The sequence below is a fragment of the Aquarana catesbeiana genome, linkage group LG06, assembly GCF_042186555.1.
Source record: "Aquarana catesbeiana isolate 2022-GZ linkage group LG06, ASM4218655v1, whole genome shotgun sequence".
In the NCBI taxonomy this organism is placed as follows: Eukaryota; Metazoa; Chordata; class Amphibia; order Anura; family Ranidae; genus Aquarana; species Aquarana catesbeiana.
The window spans coordinates 272,870,099-272,885,861 of NC_133329.1; the positions used below are offsets into that span (position 1 = coordinate 272,870,099).

A 15,763-nucleotide genomic window follows, 5' to 3' on the forward strand; every position below is an offset into this window, starting at 1 on the left:
TGTGTATGTTTGATAAGCAATACGTATAATAATGTCTAGTCTGCATTGTCTTGGGATGAATTCCTACTTTTTCTTCTAAAACCCTTAACAATAAACCAGTCAGTTACATACAGAATGTTCTTTTCACACAGATGTCATTTTGCAGCTCCCGTCATGTACAACTTTATTTCTAAGATGTAAACTGTAAATATTGGACATGTGTGATGTTATACAAAAATTAAGCGATTTTGGAACATTAAAATAGTGTAAATAGACAATCAGCAAAATCTCACACAAATCTAGAAATCTAAACCAAAACAAAAATTACAGTTGCTAGCTAAAACACTGTACAGGTGATTTCACAACACCTTCTAATTGATTAACATGCAAAACAAATAGTGCACTGTTGAGCTATATTTTTGCAAGTGTTTTTTATCCACTTAGTATAAATTCTTTTACATATGGAGAGCACTATGGATCTTCTTTTTTATTTTAATGTATGCTCATGCTTTCTGTTGAATGGCTCTTGTGGAGTATAAGAATGAGTAGCCTTGTAAGCTGGTAAAGGACCTAGAGGTGGTGTTAAGAGTGAGCTGATCCTGCCATTGCATTCCAGGTATTGCCCTGAGAGAGGTTTTAATTGTTGTCAGACCGCTTTATTTTTATGAGGTCAAACACTGAGGTGAGCATTCAATTCACTCATTTGGTGGAAGTATGCATAGCAAGTTCAAAGAGTTGTACATTTTCTTCTCATGTGTGTCACTGTGGTGATCTGATCGCACTATCATATAGGAACTGAGTACAGTGGAGATTATAATTGAGTTGATTATTAGTTGCTCTACACTATTTATTTTGTATGGATTTTGGAACATTAGCATTTGGCAGACCTCTTCCAATATATATTTCACCAAAGTAGTTCTAGCTTATAAATGCTGATTAATGCAATTTTCTGTATATAAAAACAAAAAATAGTGTTGATATATTGAATGCCCCTTGTTCTTCTTTATCTTTTGTTCTCGAATATAGATAAATAGTGCACACGGTGTACCATGTTTTCTGATCTAGACATTTACAACGGACACCCAAACATGGTCAAAAGGCATTGCTCAGTTTGTGTATGACTGTAATGGAAACAGAGACTCAGTTTTTATTCCTTCACGTCTATTAACATTCAGAAACATTATTCATAAGGAAAGGGCTAAAATGAAAATTAACCTATGTCCAGACTATGAACAAGTATTAAAACCACTTTACACGGGCAGCCATTTACCGCTGTAGCTGTAGGCATTGTGGAGAAATTTTCTTTCAACATTTACACAGAAATCTCAATTTGAATTGGCATGGAAATCTCCGTTCCTTTTCTTTTCTATTATCTATGAGGAACAGCCTTTTAAAGCCTAAGATTTCTTAAAAAAAAAAAAAAAACACAAGGAACATTTCTTACCTTGAGTAATATGTGTCCCTTGTGCTTCTGGGAGCTAAAAGAAATATCACAGACACTCATCAAGTATACCCAACTATACCCACCCTCTGTAACCAGCTCCTCCATTGATAGAAGCAATACTACAGCTTCTATTTGTGAGGCGTGATCTATGAATGGAGGCGATGGATCTTTTAATCATCCACATGTGTATTCACACCTACATATGCTTTGTAGTGCTTTTAAGGTTAATTGTTGTGTTGGCATGAGTTGGAAGCCCATTAGCAATGAATAGGACAACCCCCAAGAAGCATTTGCAATGTGCATCCCTAATGCATGTTTACACACACAATAAAATGCTTTAACATTTACATGCATAGGTGTGAACCCTCCTTAAAGACAGTTGATAAGTAGGATATTATCAGTTAACATTTCTAAGTATTTGTTTAATGCATATTACAGGACCTGTGTACATGCAGCACAGTACTAATAGTTTCATGGGAAATGCTGTTTCCAGTCCAGCTGATTGGCCTGTCTTTAGAATTAGGCACTTTGTGGTTTTCTGATGAACCTTGTGTTCTGTCCAATCTGAGGAAATGTTAGCTAAAATAAAAGCAATGGTCTAATAACATCTAATCTGTGAGTGCCAGAATAAATATTCTTTTTATTCTCAATACAATATAGCTTAGTTTTATTAGGATTCATATACATGATGACAAACTAAGCAGGCCAGATCAGAGTACCTAGGAATGCTCAGATCAAAGGTAAGCCATAATGATTGTCCATTGTAGCCCAGAGAACTCACACATGCTGTATTAATAAAACTGACAGCAGCTTCATTGGAATCATTGTTTTCCAAAATTGTACTCCAGTCCTACTAAAATGAGTTTCCTGGATATCCAGACAGGTATCTAAATTTTATTTCTACAGTATTTGTTACTCCACCTTTGTTTATGTGGGGTCACCTGAGGGTAGATTTGGTAACCACCGATTAGGATTAGGGGAGGTAAATATATTTTAATTAGCTGCATTTCGTTAGAGGTAATTATGCAAATATATTGTATATTGCGGTATGAAAATGAACATACTTAAAGTGGAGTTCCACCCACTTTTACAACTCTTCAGCATCCCTCACTAAACTGTGCACTGTAAACAAATTGGATATTTTTTAAAATTTTTTCTCAGCACCTACTGTATATCTGCTGTATTCATTTTTCACTTCCTCCTCCCTGGCCGCGGCCCATCGCATCATTTCCTGTTTGCAATGCATTCTGGGAAGGGACGGCAACTTCCTCTGAAACTGCCGTTGCTATGGAAACCTGACCTGAAACCTATTACACTGCTTGTGCTGCACTGAGCATGTGCGAGATCTGCAAGGATGAGATCCAGGAAGAAATACAGTCTGGCTTCAGATGCCCACACTTAAGATGGCCACGGCCTACTGTAATTTTATAAAATAACAAACCACTGCTATAAACTAACAAAACAGACCTTAGTTTACAGACTAACTTTACTATAATACATTAAGTCTGTATATTATAGGGGGATTTTTATTTAAAAAGTATAATTTCGGCCGGAACACCACTTTAAGTGTCATTTACTTGTGTAGTACAAAACAACAAACTGTAGAATCATGTGGTTGTGAAGAGTATAATATGCTCTATAAAATGACAGCAACAAATAGGGACTATCAGCTGGGATCCATAAACGTGTATATGTATAGCTAAAAATTAATTTTAAACAAGCCATTTTTCTTCTTGACACTTTTACTGGTCTCTCCTTCCTTACTCGCCAACAGTTATTTATTTGTTGTGATAATGCATTGCCTGCCTGCAAACCTCTCGCAAATGTATATAAATCCCATCAATATGGACTCGTGTGAAGATCGAGGACTGCGTTGCTCCGCCAGAAATGGACAAATTGTTTCTACTGTGTCCACTGGGATCCTTGATCTGCAATGAGACTTCTTCAAAATCTGATCATTTTGTTAACTGATAGGCTGACTGGAAAATATTGGAGTTTCTGTTTAGAAATGTATTGTTTGTGTAAAAGGCTTGCTGCTGTCAAAGAGAATAATGTTCTATGTACATCAGTTGTTCCCAGTGGAATTTCAAGCTAATATTTATAATCTAGATATGTGTTGTAATTGGGTATTTTAGAGATGGAAGAGTAGTAAGTGCCTACTTGGGGTAGAGTTAGGGCTACATGACTGAAAAAATTGGGCAACAGTCTCCCAGAGAAGAAGCAAGTAGATTAACCACTCAAGGACCTGAAGGATTTGCCCCCTTAATGACCAGGCCATTTTTTGCAATATGGCACTGTGTCGCTTTAATTGACAATTGCGCTGTCGTGCGACGTTGTACCCAAACAAAATTGATGTCCTTTTTTCCCACAAATAGAGTTTTCTTTTGGTGGTATTTGATCACCTCTGCGGTTTTTACTTTTTGCGTAAGCGTATATTGATTGGTTTGTGCAAAATTTATCATGTCTACAAACTATGGGATAGATTTAGGGACTTTTATTTTTTTTTTATTGTTTTTACTAGTAATAGCAGTGATCTGCAATTTTTAGCAGGATCCCAAATTCACTTTTTGGGGACCAGAGACATTATTACATTGATCAGTGCTATAAAAATGCACTGATCAATGCAAAAATGACACTGGCAGGGAAGGAGTTAACACTAGGGGGTGATCAAGGGGTTAACTGTGTTCCCTAGGTGTGTTCTAACTGTAGGGGGGGGGGGATTGGCTGCCAATGACATGATAGAGATCACTGTTCCCGATGACTGGGAACAGTAGATCTCTGTCATGTCCCCTGCCAGAATGGTTTACAATGGTACAATGGTTTACAAAGGCATATCCCCGCTCTGCCTCAGTACTCGGCGATCATGGGTACATTGAGTCCGCCCAACCCGTGGGCACACTCCTGCAGCTACGGCGATTCGCCCAGGAGAGCCAACCTGCTGCCGTATAACTATGGCGGCTGGTCGACAAGTAGCTAATCACTGTGTTTTTGATAGTTTATTAAGTATTTTTAGATGCTTTATTCTGGACCCTTCCGTAAGGAAAGATCCTATATAGTGCTCTTTGTTTATGAGGGGGCTGGACATCTGTGTTTGCCATAATTAACCTTGTCTGTATTGTGCAGGCAGATGTTCCTTATCAGTAGTGTTGGGCGAACAGTTCGAGCCAAGCAAAAGTTTGGCCCGAACATTGGCTATTTGCCCATTTGGCGAACACCCGAATTGTCAGGGCTTTCAATCATTTGTTCAGCCTGCCGAATGCACCACATTACACTGCACTCTGCACTGCATTCTAAGCCCTGATTGGCTGAAGGAATGAAGGCTTTGCCCAATCAGGGCACAGAGCACTGTAAGAGCCATGACTGGAGAAAATAATGATGACTGTGCCCAATCATGGCTCATTGCTCATAGACCCACCCCACTATCAAAGGTTCCTTCCCAGAGGAGCCATTTGCAGTGTGATGTAGGAGTGGAGATAGAACACAGGGCTGGACTGGCTTACCGGGATACCGGGAAATTTCCTGGTAGGCCGCCTGCCCTGGGGCCGCTTTGATCTGTGGCTGCAGCGCTTCCGCCTCCTCCTCTTCTTTGTCACACACAGCGGGAGCGCTATGTGTCACGGAGCTGGGTCTGTGTGTTGTTGGTGGCGCTGTTACAAGGTCCCACCCCCCTAGACCGGCTGGTGTGATAGTAGATTGAATCTGTGTTCCGCCTATCACACGAGGCGGTCTAGGGGGGCGGGACCTTGTTACAGCGCAGCTGACAACACACAGACCCAGCTCCGTGGCACACAGCAGGAGATGTTCACTGTGTATGTGATCAAGAGCAGGCTATGGTGACTCTGCATTCATAGGCACAGTGAGGCCACATTGATGGGCATATTGAGGCTGCATTGATGGCACAGTGAGGCTGTGATTTTGGGCACAGTGAGGCTGCGATTATGGGCACAGTGAGGCTGTGATTTTGGGCAAAGTGAGGCTGCAATTATGGGCACATTGAAGCTGCATTGATGGGCACAGTAAGGCTGCAATTATGGGCACAATGAGGCTGCAATTTTGGGCACAGTGAGGCTGCGATTATGGGCACAGTGAGGCTGCGATTATGGGCACAATGAGGCTGCGATTTTGGGCACAGTGAGGCTGCGATTTTGGGCACAATGAGGCTGTGATTATGGGCACAGTGAGGCTGCATTTATGGGCACAGTGAGGCTGCATTGATGGCACAGCGAGGCTGCGATTATGGGCACAATGAGGCTGCGATTATGGGCACAGAGATGCTGCGATTATGGGCATGTTGAGGCTGCAATAATGGGCACAGTGAGGCTGTGATTTTGGGCACAGTGAGGCTGCGATTATGGGCACATTGAGGCTGCATCGATGGGCACAGTGAGCCTGAGATTTTGGGCACAGTGAGGCTGTGACTATGGGCACAGTGAAGCTGCATTGATGGGCACAGTGCGGCTGTGATAATGGGCACAGTGAGGCTGCGATTTTGGGCACAGTGAGGCTGCGATTTTGGGCACAGTGAGGCTGAGATTATGGGCACAGTGAGCCTGCGATTATGGGCACATTAAGGCTGCATTGATGGGCACAGTGAGGCTGCGATTTTGGGCACAGTGAGGCTGTGATTATGGGCACAGTGAGGCTGCAATTTTGGGCACAGTGAGGCTGCGATTATGGGCACATTGAGGCTGCATTGATGGGCACAGTGAGGCTGCAATTATGGGCACAGTGGGGCTGCAATTTTGGGCACAGTGAGGCTGTGATTATGGGCACATTGAGGCTGCATTGATGGGCACAGTGAGGCTGCGTTTATGGGCACAGTGAGGCTTCGAGTTTGGGCACAGTGAGGCTGCAATTATGGGCAAAGTGAGGCTGCTATTTTGGGCACAGTGAGGCTGCAATTATGGGCAAAGTGAGACTGCAATTATAGGCACAGTGAGGCTGCGATTTTGGGCACAGTGAGGCTGTGATTATGGGCACAGTGAGGCTGCAATTATGGGCACATTGATGCTGCAATAATGGGCACAATAAGGCTGCGATTTTGGACACAGTGAGGCTGCGATTATGGGCACAGTGAGGCTGTGATTATGGGCACATTGATGCTGCAATAATGGGCACAATAAGGCTGCAATTTTGGGCACAGTGAGGCTGCGAGTTTGGGCACAGTGAGGCTGTGATTATGGCCACAGTGAGGCTGCAATTTTGGGCACAGTGTGGCTACATTTATGGGCACATTGAGGCTGCATTGATGGGCACAGTGAGGCTGCGATTATGGGCACAGTGAGGCTGTGATTATGGGCACAGTGAGATTGCATTGATGGGCACAGTGAGGCCACGATTATGGGCACAGTGAGGTTGCATTGATGGGCACAGTGAGGCTGCGATTATGGGCACAGTGAGGCTGCATTGATGGGCAAAGTGAGGCTGCGTTTATGAGCACAGTGGGGCTGCATTGATGACCACTGGTGAGACTGCATTGATCTATTGTACCATGTCTACAGTCTCTGACCATCTCTTGTCTTATATCATGTCTGCATTCTCTCTATGTCTTGTCGCTTGGCGCATTTAAAAGAAAATGTTTTTTTCTTATTTATTTAACTTTTTTTTACATTTTTACACTGTTTAAAAAAAAAAAAAAATTGTGTCACTTTTATTCCTATTACAAGGAATGTAAACATCCCTTGTAATAGAAAAAAGCATGACAGGACGCCTTAAATATGAGATCTGGGGTCAAAAAGACCTCAGATCTCATATTTACATTAAAATGCAATAATAAAAAAAAAAAATTGTCATTTAAAAAAAAGAAAAAAAAAAAAAAGGCCCTTTAAGAGCTATGGGGGAAGTGAGGTTTTGACGTCGCTTCCGCCCTGCAATTATATAGAGACGGGTGGGGGCCATCTTCCCCTCACTCGTCTCCATGTCAGGCAGAAGGATGCGATCGCCTCCGCCGCTGCCGACGGCTCCAGTAAGCGGCGGAGGGCACCGAATCGCGGCAGGAGGGGCGGACCCCTTCTCCCTCCGCCGATTAAAGTTATCTTGTGGCAAATCCGCTGCAGAGACCATTTTTATCTTAGACCAAACCGCTCGCTGAAGAAGAGGATACCAGGGTTATGGCAGCTAGCTGCTGCCATAACAACGATATCCTCCTTCAAAGTGTTGGCATGCTGTGTAAATGGGAACTCGTAACAAACATATAGTGAGGTTTTCACATAATAGTGTCTGTGAAGTGAAATGTATGCAAGCATGTACAACACACACGTTAAGTGAGCAGAATAGTACAAAAATATGTATGAGACATTTTAAGGCCCCAATTCCAGGAATTGGGGGCTTAAATGCAAGGGTTATACGCTTGTTATGTCTAGAAGGTACAGGAACAGGCATTATTATTTATCCTGTCCCCTGCTCTGGCTGAGCCCTCTTTTTAGGACCTGGGCTTGAACCTGGGACCTCTGCTGTGTATGGCGGTGACTCTATGCTGAGCCAAATGGAATGCTGGACAGTTCCTTAGACAATTCCTTGAATGATCTTGTTTTAAATCTTGTTTGCCTTGAACCTTGAACTCTTTGCTCCTATCATGAACTTCCTAATTTAAGCCATGTCTTTGCACTTCCTGGTCGCCAGAGTATTGTGCCAGCCAATATCTTGCTCATGTCTCTCCTGCTGCCGACTGTATCTTTGCTACCATTCTTTACTGACCTTTGGCTTGTTCCTGGACTATGCTTCTGCTGAATCCCAACCTGCAACTATTTGTTACCGATTTTTGGCTTGTTTCTCGACTTAACTTCTGCTTGATCCCTTCCTGCTATATCTGCTACTGGACCCTGGCTTGCTCACCTCCTAGTGGGGCTATCCTGAGGACCACGACCTGGTATTAACACGCAGCAAAGCCCATCTCCACCATCAAGAGCTCTGGTGAATACCAGTTAGTGCTTAGACTCCGCACCTCAGGTGAACCCGTGTCATCAGCCAGGGTGACCTGTGTGAATATCTGCTCCGCTGCTATAGCTACTGGCCTCTGAGCCTGACTCCAGCCCGTGACACCTCTTCCCCAGGATCTCCTGTCTGTGGGTATTCCCTCAGCATCATCACATATATATCTCTTACCCTTGAAAGGGCCGCGGATTCGTCCCAGGTTTCTTTCACGGATTAGTGCAATAGCAGCCAGGCACACAGCAACAGTCACTCTCCTGGCTCAGTGCAGAGGTTGCCTTTTTAAATGTATTGCTGATTAACTCAGATAGGGCATAGGGAGCTGTGGGATACTCCATAAACACTGAGCAATGGATTAAGGACACTCTTCACTGTAATACTTCTTCTCAGAACAGTTTCTTCAACAAAAGCCCAGAAAATGAACAGCACCGGGATACCTTCAGCAATGTCCCAGGCCAGGCAAGCACTAGTAAAGATATTCTAGGGATATTAGCAGCAACAGTCACTAGGATCTTCCCTTTAGATCTGTACTAACAATGTCCCTGGATACTTGGATGCCCCCCTCCAGTATCAGACAGACAATTCCTCCATGAGTCTCCTATACCAGATCCCCAGTGAAATCCTTTGCTAAGCTTCAGAGATTTTAGCAGAACAGGCCCGCCAGCTCTGCCACAGCTAGGACCTCAATGAGCACAAGTAGAAGTTTCAGTTGGGCTACCCAGAAGGGCAGCAGCCCTTCAGGCTGGGAACATCTCCGCCTGGACAAGAACAGGGCTGCCTCAAACCCCTGACTATTTATGTATTCTGCAGCCACCTACTGGGCACCCTCCCACAAGGAATGGTTGAGACCACATTCAAACTGCTGGTTTGCATCCTCCCAACTCACTATATTCTGGAATCTTCCAGAAGACAGGGAGGAGCAATCGAACCTGCAGCCTGCAGAGCCCAAAACAGCCAAAAGCAATCTCATACTGCTCCATTACAGTGGAGCCAAAAATAACTGAATTTGCTTGTCATTCCTGACAACCTGTTCAGGAGGGCGCTACACATACATTGCAGGGCTATTATCCTTGCTATTTCAACTCACAGGAAGTGATAACAGCACTATATTTCCTAGACAGATATTTTTTGTTCTTGATGAAAATGTTCTTAGCCTGCAAAGTGAAAATGAATGCATCCACCACATCTAAATATTATAAGCTGCAATATATTAAATGTAAGTTTTTGGATTTAGATAAACTTTAGCCAAGGAATTGCAGTTTGGTGGGCAACATAGTGCTCTCTAGTGTTTACTGTGATTTTATGTGCTACATTTCTGTGAATTGCATTGTGATGGGCTACATAATATTGTGTACCCTCTTTGTTTTCACAGTGCACAGACCTAACAGTCCTTTCTAGGCATACTAAAATAGACAATCCCCTGTATTCATCATGTCTTGTAGGCATAAAGGAAGAGGTAGAGGTTCTTCATGGCAAGTGAGGGGGCAAAAAAGGTTTTTCTGCATCCGCAGGATATATCAGTGGTCAGACTGCTTCTGTAAGAGGCATGCCTATCTTTTGTTTCTGATAGTGGGAATGCCATACAGCTAGAGCACATGGAGGTGGTTATGAAGTAGCCAAACTTGTAAGGTGGAGTCAACTAAATTATTTCAGCACAGCCCCAGTAATTTGATGTGGGGGAATGTGCAATCATTTTTATTTTGGTATGCTGAGGAAAAGAGCTCCAGGAGCATAGAGGGAGGGGGCAACAGGCAAAGAGTAGTAATTCCCATTGCTGTTCTTGCAGCTGCAGCTTACTTCAAAGTGGACTTGAGCAATGAGGAAACTGGAATGATCAGGTGGAAGATTGAACCTGGGTGCCAGAGATTTTAGAGGAGAAAAATGGGGGGGAGCCACAACATCATTGTGAGAAGATTTTATTAATGAGCAGGGACAGCTTGCAGAGGAGTGGAGGGATCAGCTATCCTATTCCACTGGATAGCACTGTCCCACAGGTTCAGATCACTGCTATTACAAGGGCTGCTCCACAATGCTCAGCAGGCTGGGCCTTTTTTTTTTTTTTTTTTTTTTTTTTTTTACACATCTGCTTCCAACTGCACTGTATTGGTTTGCAACATCTGCCTTTAGAGCATCAAGCGTAGTAAATCTACTTGTCATTTGGGTACCATATGCATGAGGAGATGTAAGATTCTTCACCACAAAGCTTGGTGGAAGCAGCACATCAATAATACTGGTCATCAGTAATAGACCTGCACCCCCCCCCCCCTCACCATTTCTCAGTTTCCACCCCTCCCAACTCTGCTGCAACACCTGTGGTTTCAAGTGATAGGGATGGGAGATTTAGGGGGCTTACCTTATGGCACATCAAGAGGAGAGTAGGAGGAGCAAGGGGCCACTGAGTAGGTCTCCTAACCCCACCTACCCCATCAGCAGCCTTGACGAGGCAGGTATATCATTTCTGCAGCTGCTGGAGTGGAAGAAAAAATTGTCCCCCAATCATTTCCATACCCAGTGTTTGAATGCAAGCTTTGCAAAACTGCTGGCTTTACAGCTGCTCCCATTCCAGCTGGTGGTGTCAGACCCCTTAAGCGAGATTATGAGCTATGCTGCACCACAGTAACAGGTACCTAGCTGTCAGTTTCTCTGCAATCCACCAGCATGCTGAAGGTAATGTCTTGGTGTCTCTGGACCTTGCAGTGAGAAGCAAGATCCACATAAGCACAGACACGTGCTTCAGCAAGCATAGGCATCACATCTCCTTTATGGCCCACTGAGTAATTTGCTTTTAGCAGTGCCACCCTATGTCCTGCACCTTGCTGATGTGACATTTCAATAACCTCTACCCCCTACTCATCAATGGCATAATCTGGTGACATCTCAAAACCACCAGTTCCCCCCAAAGGCCCCAGAGACTATGCAACAGACCAGGTAAAAACAGTGCTACACTGTTTGCAACTGGTACTCCTGGAAGACAGGAGTTACACTGGGCCAAAGATTCTGGCAGTTACTCAGGGGCAGGCTCTGAGATGACAGACCCCACACCATCTTGTGTCAGGAAATGTTGAGTGTGACAAACTGGTGTTCATTCTTCGGCAGGGAAAGTTTACACGTGTGCCTTGCCTGGCAAATGTTTTGAACATGGTGGTGTAGCAGTTACAGGTTAGGTGCCCTGGCTTCCAGAATGTCCTACAGCAAGTATAGAGACTGTGTTGGTGTAGAGATTGTGAAGTAGAGGACTCTTACCAGAGCTTTTAGGCCTTATTACAGAGTCATATAGGCATGTAGATCATAATTTCATCCCTAAAGTGAGTGTAAAGTTTAGTTTGAAAAAATATTTAAAAAAATACTTACCTCCTATGTGCAGTTGGTTTTGAACAGAGCAGCCCCGATCCTCCTCTTCTCGGGTCCCTCTTTGGTGCTTCTGGCTCCTCTCTCTGTCACAGATCAGCTGCGGAGCGGCTGCGGAGCGGAGCTGCTCTGTGTCTCACCTTTACTGCTGTAGGTCGGCTGGCACCTGTTTTTCCACTAGCTTGTGTTCTGCTCTGTACGCTCTGCAGCTATGGGTGTCGCCGGCCACACCTGTTGCCTAATATATGATAACTTCCTGCTACTTACTCTACTTACTGTCCAGCCCTTAATGTGCTTCCCTATTTAAATCCCTTTCAAACCAGCTACTGGTTGCTTGAGCAACATTTGTTTCGGCGCTCCCTTCGTGTAACCTGCCTTAAACCTGACCTCTCGTGAACTGATCTCTTGTGTACCGACTCGGCTTGTTCTGATTACGTTGTCTGCAGCCCGCCCTGACCTTGGCTCGCTATCCGGCTCTCCTTTTGTTTCATCCATCCGTCCTTGTCTGACAGTGTCTCCTGGTACTTCTCTAGCGAGTAAGGTTAACCCGGGGGTCGTGACCTGGGGTCAGCATGCAGCTAAGCCCAGACCCTCATGAGGGGGTCCCTGGCAGAATACTGGCTGGCCCTTAGACTCCACGCCCTGGGGGATCCCGTGTCACCAGCTCGCCTGTGGGCTCACTGTAAGTAGTACCGTGACACCCTCCTATCAAGTGCCCCCACAGTCAGTAGCTTCCTATGGGGACACTGGAGCCGAGTCACAGCTCTGTGTGTCCTCTCAGACACAGAGCCCCGCCCCGGCCCCACCCCCTCTCTCCCCTGATTGACTGACTGACTTTGATTGACAGCTGCGGGAGCCAATGGCACCACTGGTGTGTCTCAGCCAATTAGGAGGAGTGTCCCGGACAGCTTAGACATTTGTGGACATCGCTGGAGAGAGATGGAGATCAGGTAAGTAATTAGGGGGTGCTGGGTAGGCTGCTGCACACAAAAGTTTTTTTTATCCTAATGCATAGAATGCATTAAGATAAAAAACCTTCTGCCTTTACAACCCTTTAGGATCTATATAGCAGCCATTTATCGAAAATCCTATGGTATCTCCCATTCTCCAATATGTATTAGGTTAGTGTCATCCACAGATTCCCAAATGGTTCATCATATCATGAAACTAGAGTATGGAAACTCACATAGTGTAAAACTGTGTCTTGACTTTAATAAAAGCCAAGAACAGATGAACTTCTCACAAGTTTAAAATGAAGAAGCGCTTAGTACAGATGCCATTCCCGGGAGACAATCCAAACAATTCAAATACTTCCTGGTACAGACAAATGTAGTGATGTCACGTGCATTGGCTCCACCCTATGTGTTTTGTCACATCCAATGTTATCAGGGGCACGATGGCACTAATCTAATACATATTGGAGAGTGGGAGATACCATTGGATTTTCGATAAATTACTTCTATATAGATCCTTCAAGATGAAATTATGATCTACATGCTGATTTGACTCTGTAATAGGGTATAAAGGCTCCGGTAAGAGTCCTCTTTACTTGACGTGATGGTTAGGGATGAGCCGAACACCCCCTGGTTCAGTTCGCACCAGAACCTGCAAACGGACTGAAAATTCACACAAACTTTAGAACCCCATTGAAGTCTATGGGACACGAACGTTCAAAATCAAAAGTGCTAATTTTAAAGGCTAATTTGCATGGTATTGTCCTAAAAAGGGTTTGGGGACCAGGGTTCTGCCCCAGGGGACATGTATTAATGCAAAAAAGTTTTAAAAATGGCAGTTTTTTCAGGAGCAGTGATTTTAATGATGCTTAAAGTGAAAAAAAGTGAAATATTCCTTTAAATATCGTACCTGGGGGGTGTCTATAATATGCCTGTAAAGTGGCGCGTGCTTCCCGTGCTTAGAGCAGTCCCTGCACAAAATTACATTTTTAAAGGAATAAAAGTCATTTAAAATTGCTTGCGGCTTTAATGTAATGTCGGGTCCCGGCAATATGGATGAAAATCAGTAAGACAAACGGCATGGGTACCCCCCCCCCCAGTCCATTACCAGGCCCTTTGGGTTTTGTATGGATATTAAGGGGAACTCCGCACCCAAATTAAAAAAAGAAAAGGCGTGGGGCCCCCAGGCCCTCTATACTCTGAATAGCAGTATTCAGGCAGTGCAAACAAGACAGGGACTGTAGGTTTGTTGTTAAGTAGAATCTGTTTGTAATTTTGAACTGGTACATTTTTAAAGTGTAGCTCCAGCCAAAAAATCTATTTTAAGCTTTTTGGAAAACATAGCCCCTGTGACATTTGTTTTGCTGTCTGTGCACCTCTATAGAAGATTTCACCTCACTTTCTGTCCCAATGACAAATGTTTTTTGACAATTTGGGGTTTTTAGTGAAACAAGGATTGTTGATAAAGCATCAGTGGAGAGGAGACACCTTTTTCCCATACTAACTCTTACAGGAGAGAATTTCTCTTCCTATGGGGTAGATTTCATCTCACTTCCTGTTGTCTCCTTCCGTTTGCAAGTAGGAGTCGTTTGTAAGTTGGATGTTTGAAAGTAGGGGCCTGCCCTATATACTCTGCAGAAATTGGGGCCTTAGGTGTTGGTGTTGCCACAACACTGTAAGCCCTCATAGTTACTCTTGATGGGTGCAGGAACGGGCCCTGCTGTGAAATATTAGATCAAGAATTGTAATTACATGCCCCTGTTGAACAGGGTCAGAAAAATTGGGCCTTTGGTGGTGGTGTTGCCACAACACTGTAGGTCCTCACAGTTACTCTTGGTGGGCGCTGGAATGGGCCCTGCTGTGAAATATTAGATCAAGAATTGTAATTACATGTCCCTGTTGAACAGGGGCAGAAAAATTGGGCCTTGGGCACTGGTGCCACAACACTGCAACCCCTCACAGATACTCTAGATGGAGCGTAGGAATGAGCCCTCCTGCAAAATATTGCATCAAAAATTGTAATTACACACCCCTGTTAAAGAGGGGCTGAAAAATTAGGCCTTAGGCACTGGTGCTGGTGCCACAACACTGCAACGCCTCACAGATACTCTAGTTGGAGAGCAGGAACGAGCCCTGCTGCAAAGTATTGCATCAAAAATTGTAATTACACACCCCTGTTGAACAGGGGCTGAAAAATTGGGCCTTAGGCACTGGTGCTGGTGCCACAACACTGCAACCCCTCACAAATCCTCTAGTTGAGCACAGCAACGAACCCTCCTTGCAAAATATTGCATCAAAAATTGTAATTACATGCCCCTGTTAAACAGGGGCTGAAAAATTGGGCCTTAGCCACTGGTGGCGGCGCCCAGAACCAAAAATATTCTTACAAGCTATCAGCATGATCATTGAGGAGGAAGAGGATAGTCACTCAGCATAACAGGATAATCACTCAGCTTCAGCATAGACAGTCTTGAAGGGATCTGACATTTCAAAAAAAATTATTCCGTTACATCAGCATCAGGTGCTTGGTAGCTGGTGGTGATCCAAGACCGATTCATTTTTATGAAGGTCAGTTGATCAACCGAGTCGGTGGACAGGTGCACCCTGTGATCGTTACAAAGCCTCCAGCAGCACTGAATGTGCGTTCCGAAAGAACGCTGGATGCAGGACAGGCCAGTAGCTCAATTTCATACTGTGCAAGCTCTGGCCAGTGATCCATCCTCAAGACCCAGTAACCCAGAGGATTTTCGGTGGGAAAGGTGTCCAAGTCAGATCTTGCCCCTAGGTATTCCTGCACAATGTAAAACAGACGCTGGAGATGGTTGCTGGAACCGATCATACCTTGGGGCTGCGGACTAAAAAATTGTCTGAACGCATCTGTCAGATGGCCACCTTCTCCACCGCTCCTTCCTTGACTGACCGAAGCATCAGCAACACGTTGTCCAGGAACAGGAGTTTGTAACCTCCCAGTCTCTGGGAACGCATTGCACAGACCTTTCTGCAAGGCGTCCCGAAGATGTTTCATCCTCTGCTCCCTCTGCAACGGCAAGATAAGGTCCGCAACCTTACCCTTGTAAAATGGATCAAGGAGGGTTGCCAGCCAGTATTG

The 15,763-nt window shown here is 44.5% G+C and overlaps 1 protein-coding gene across 2 annotated transcripts in view; it reads left to right on the plus strand.

Moving 5' to 3' along the window:
* The window catches only part of PARD3B (par-3 family cell polarity regulator beta), a 2,266,259-nt gene that overhangs the window by 1,837,494 nt on the left and 413,002 nt on the right, over positions 1-15,763 (plus strand). The window lies entirely within an intron of this gene.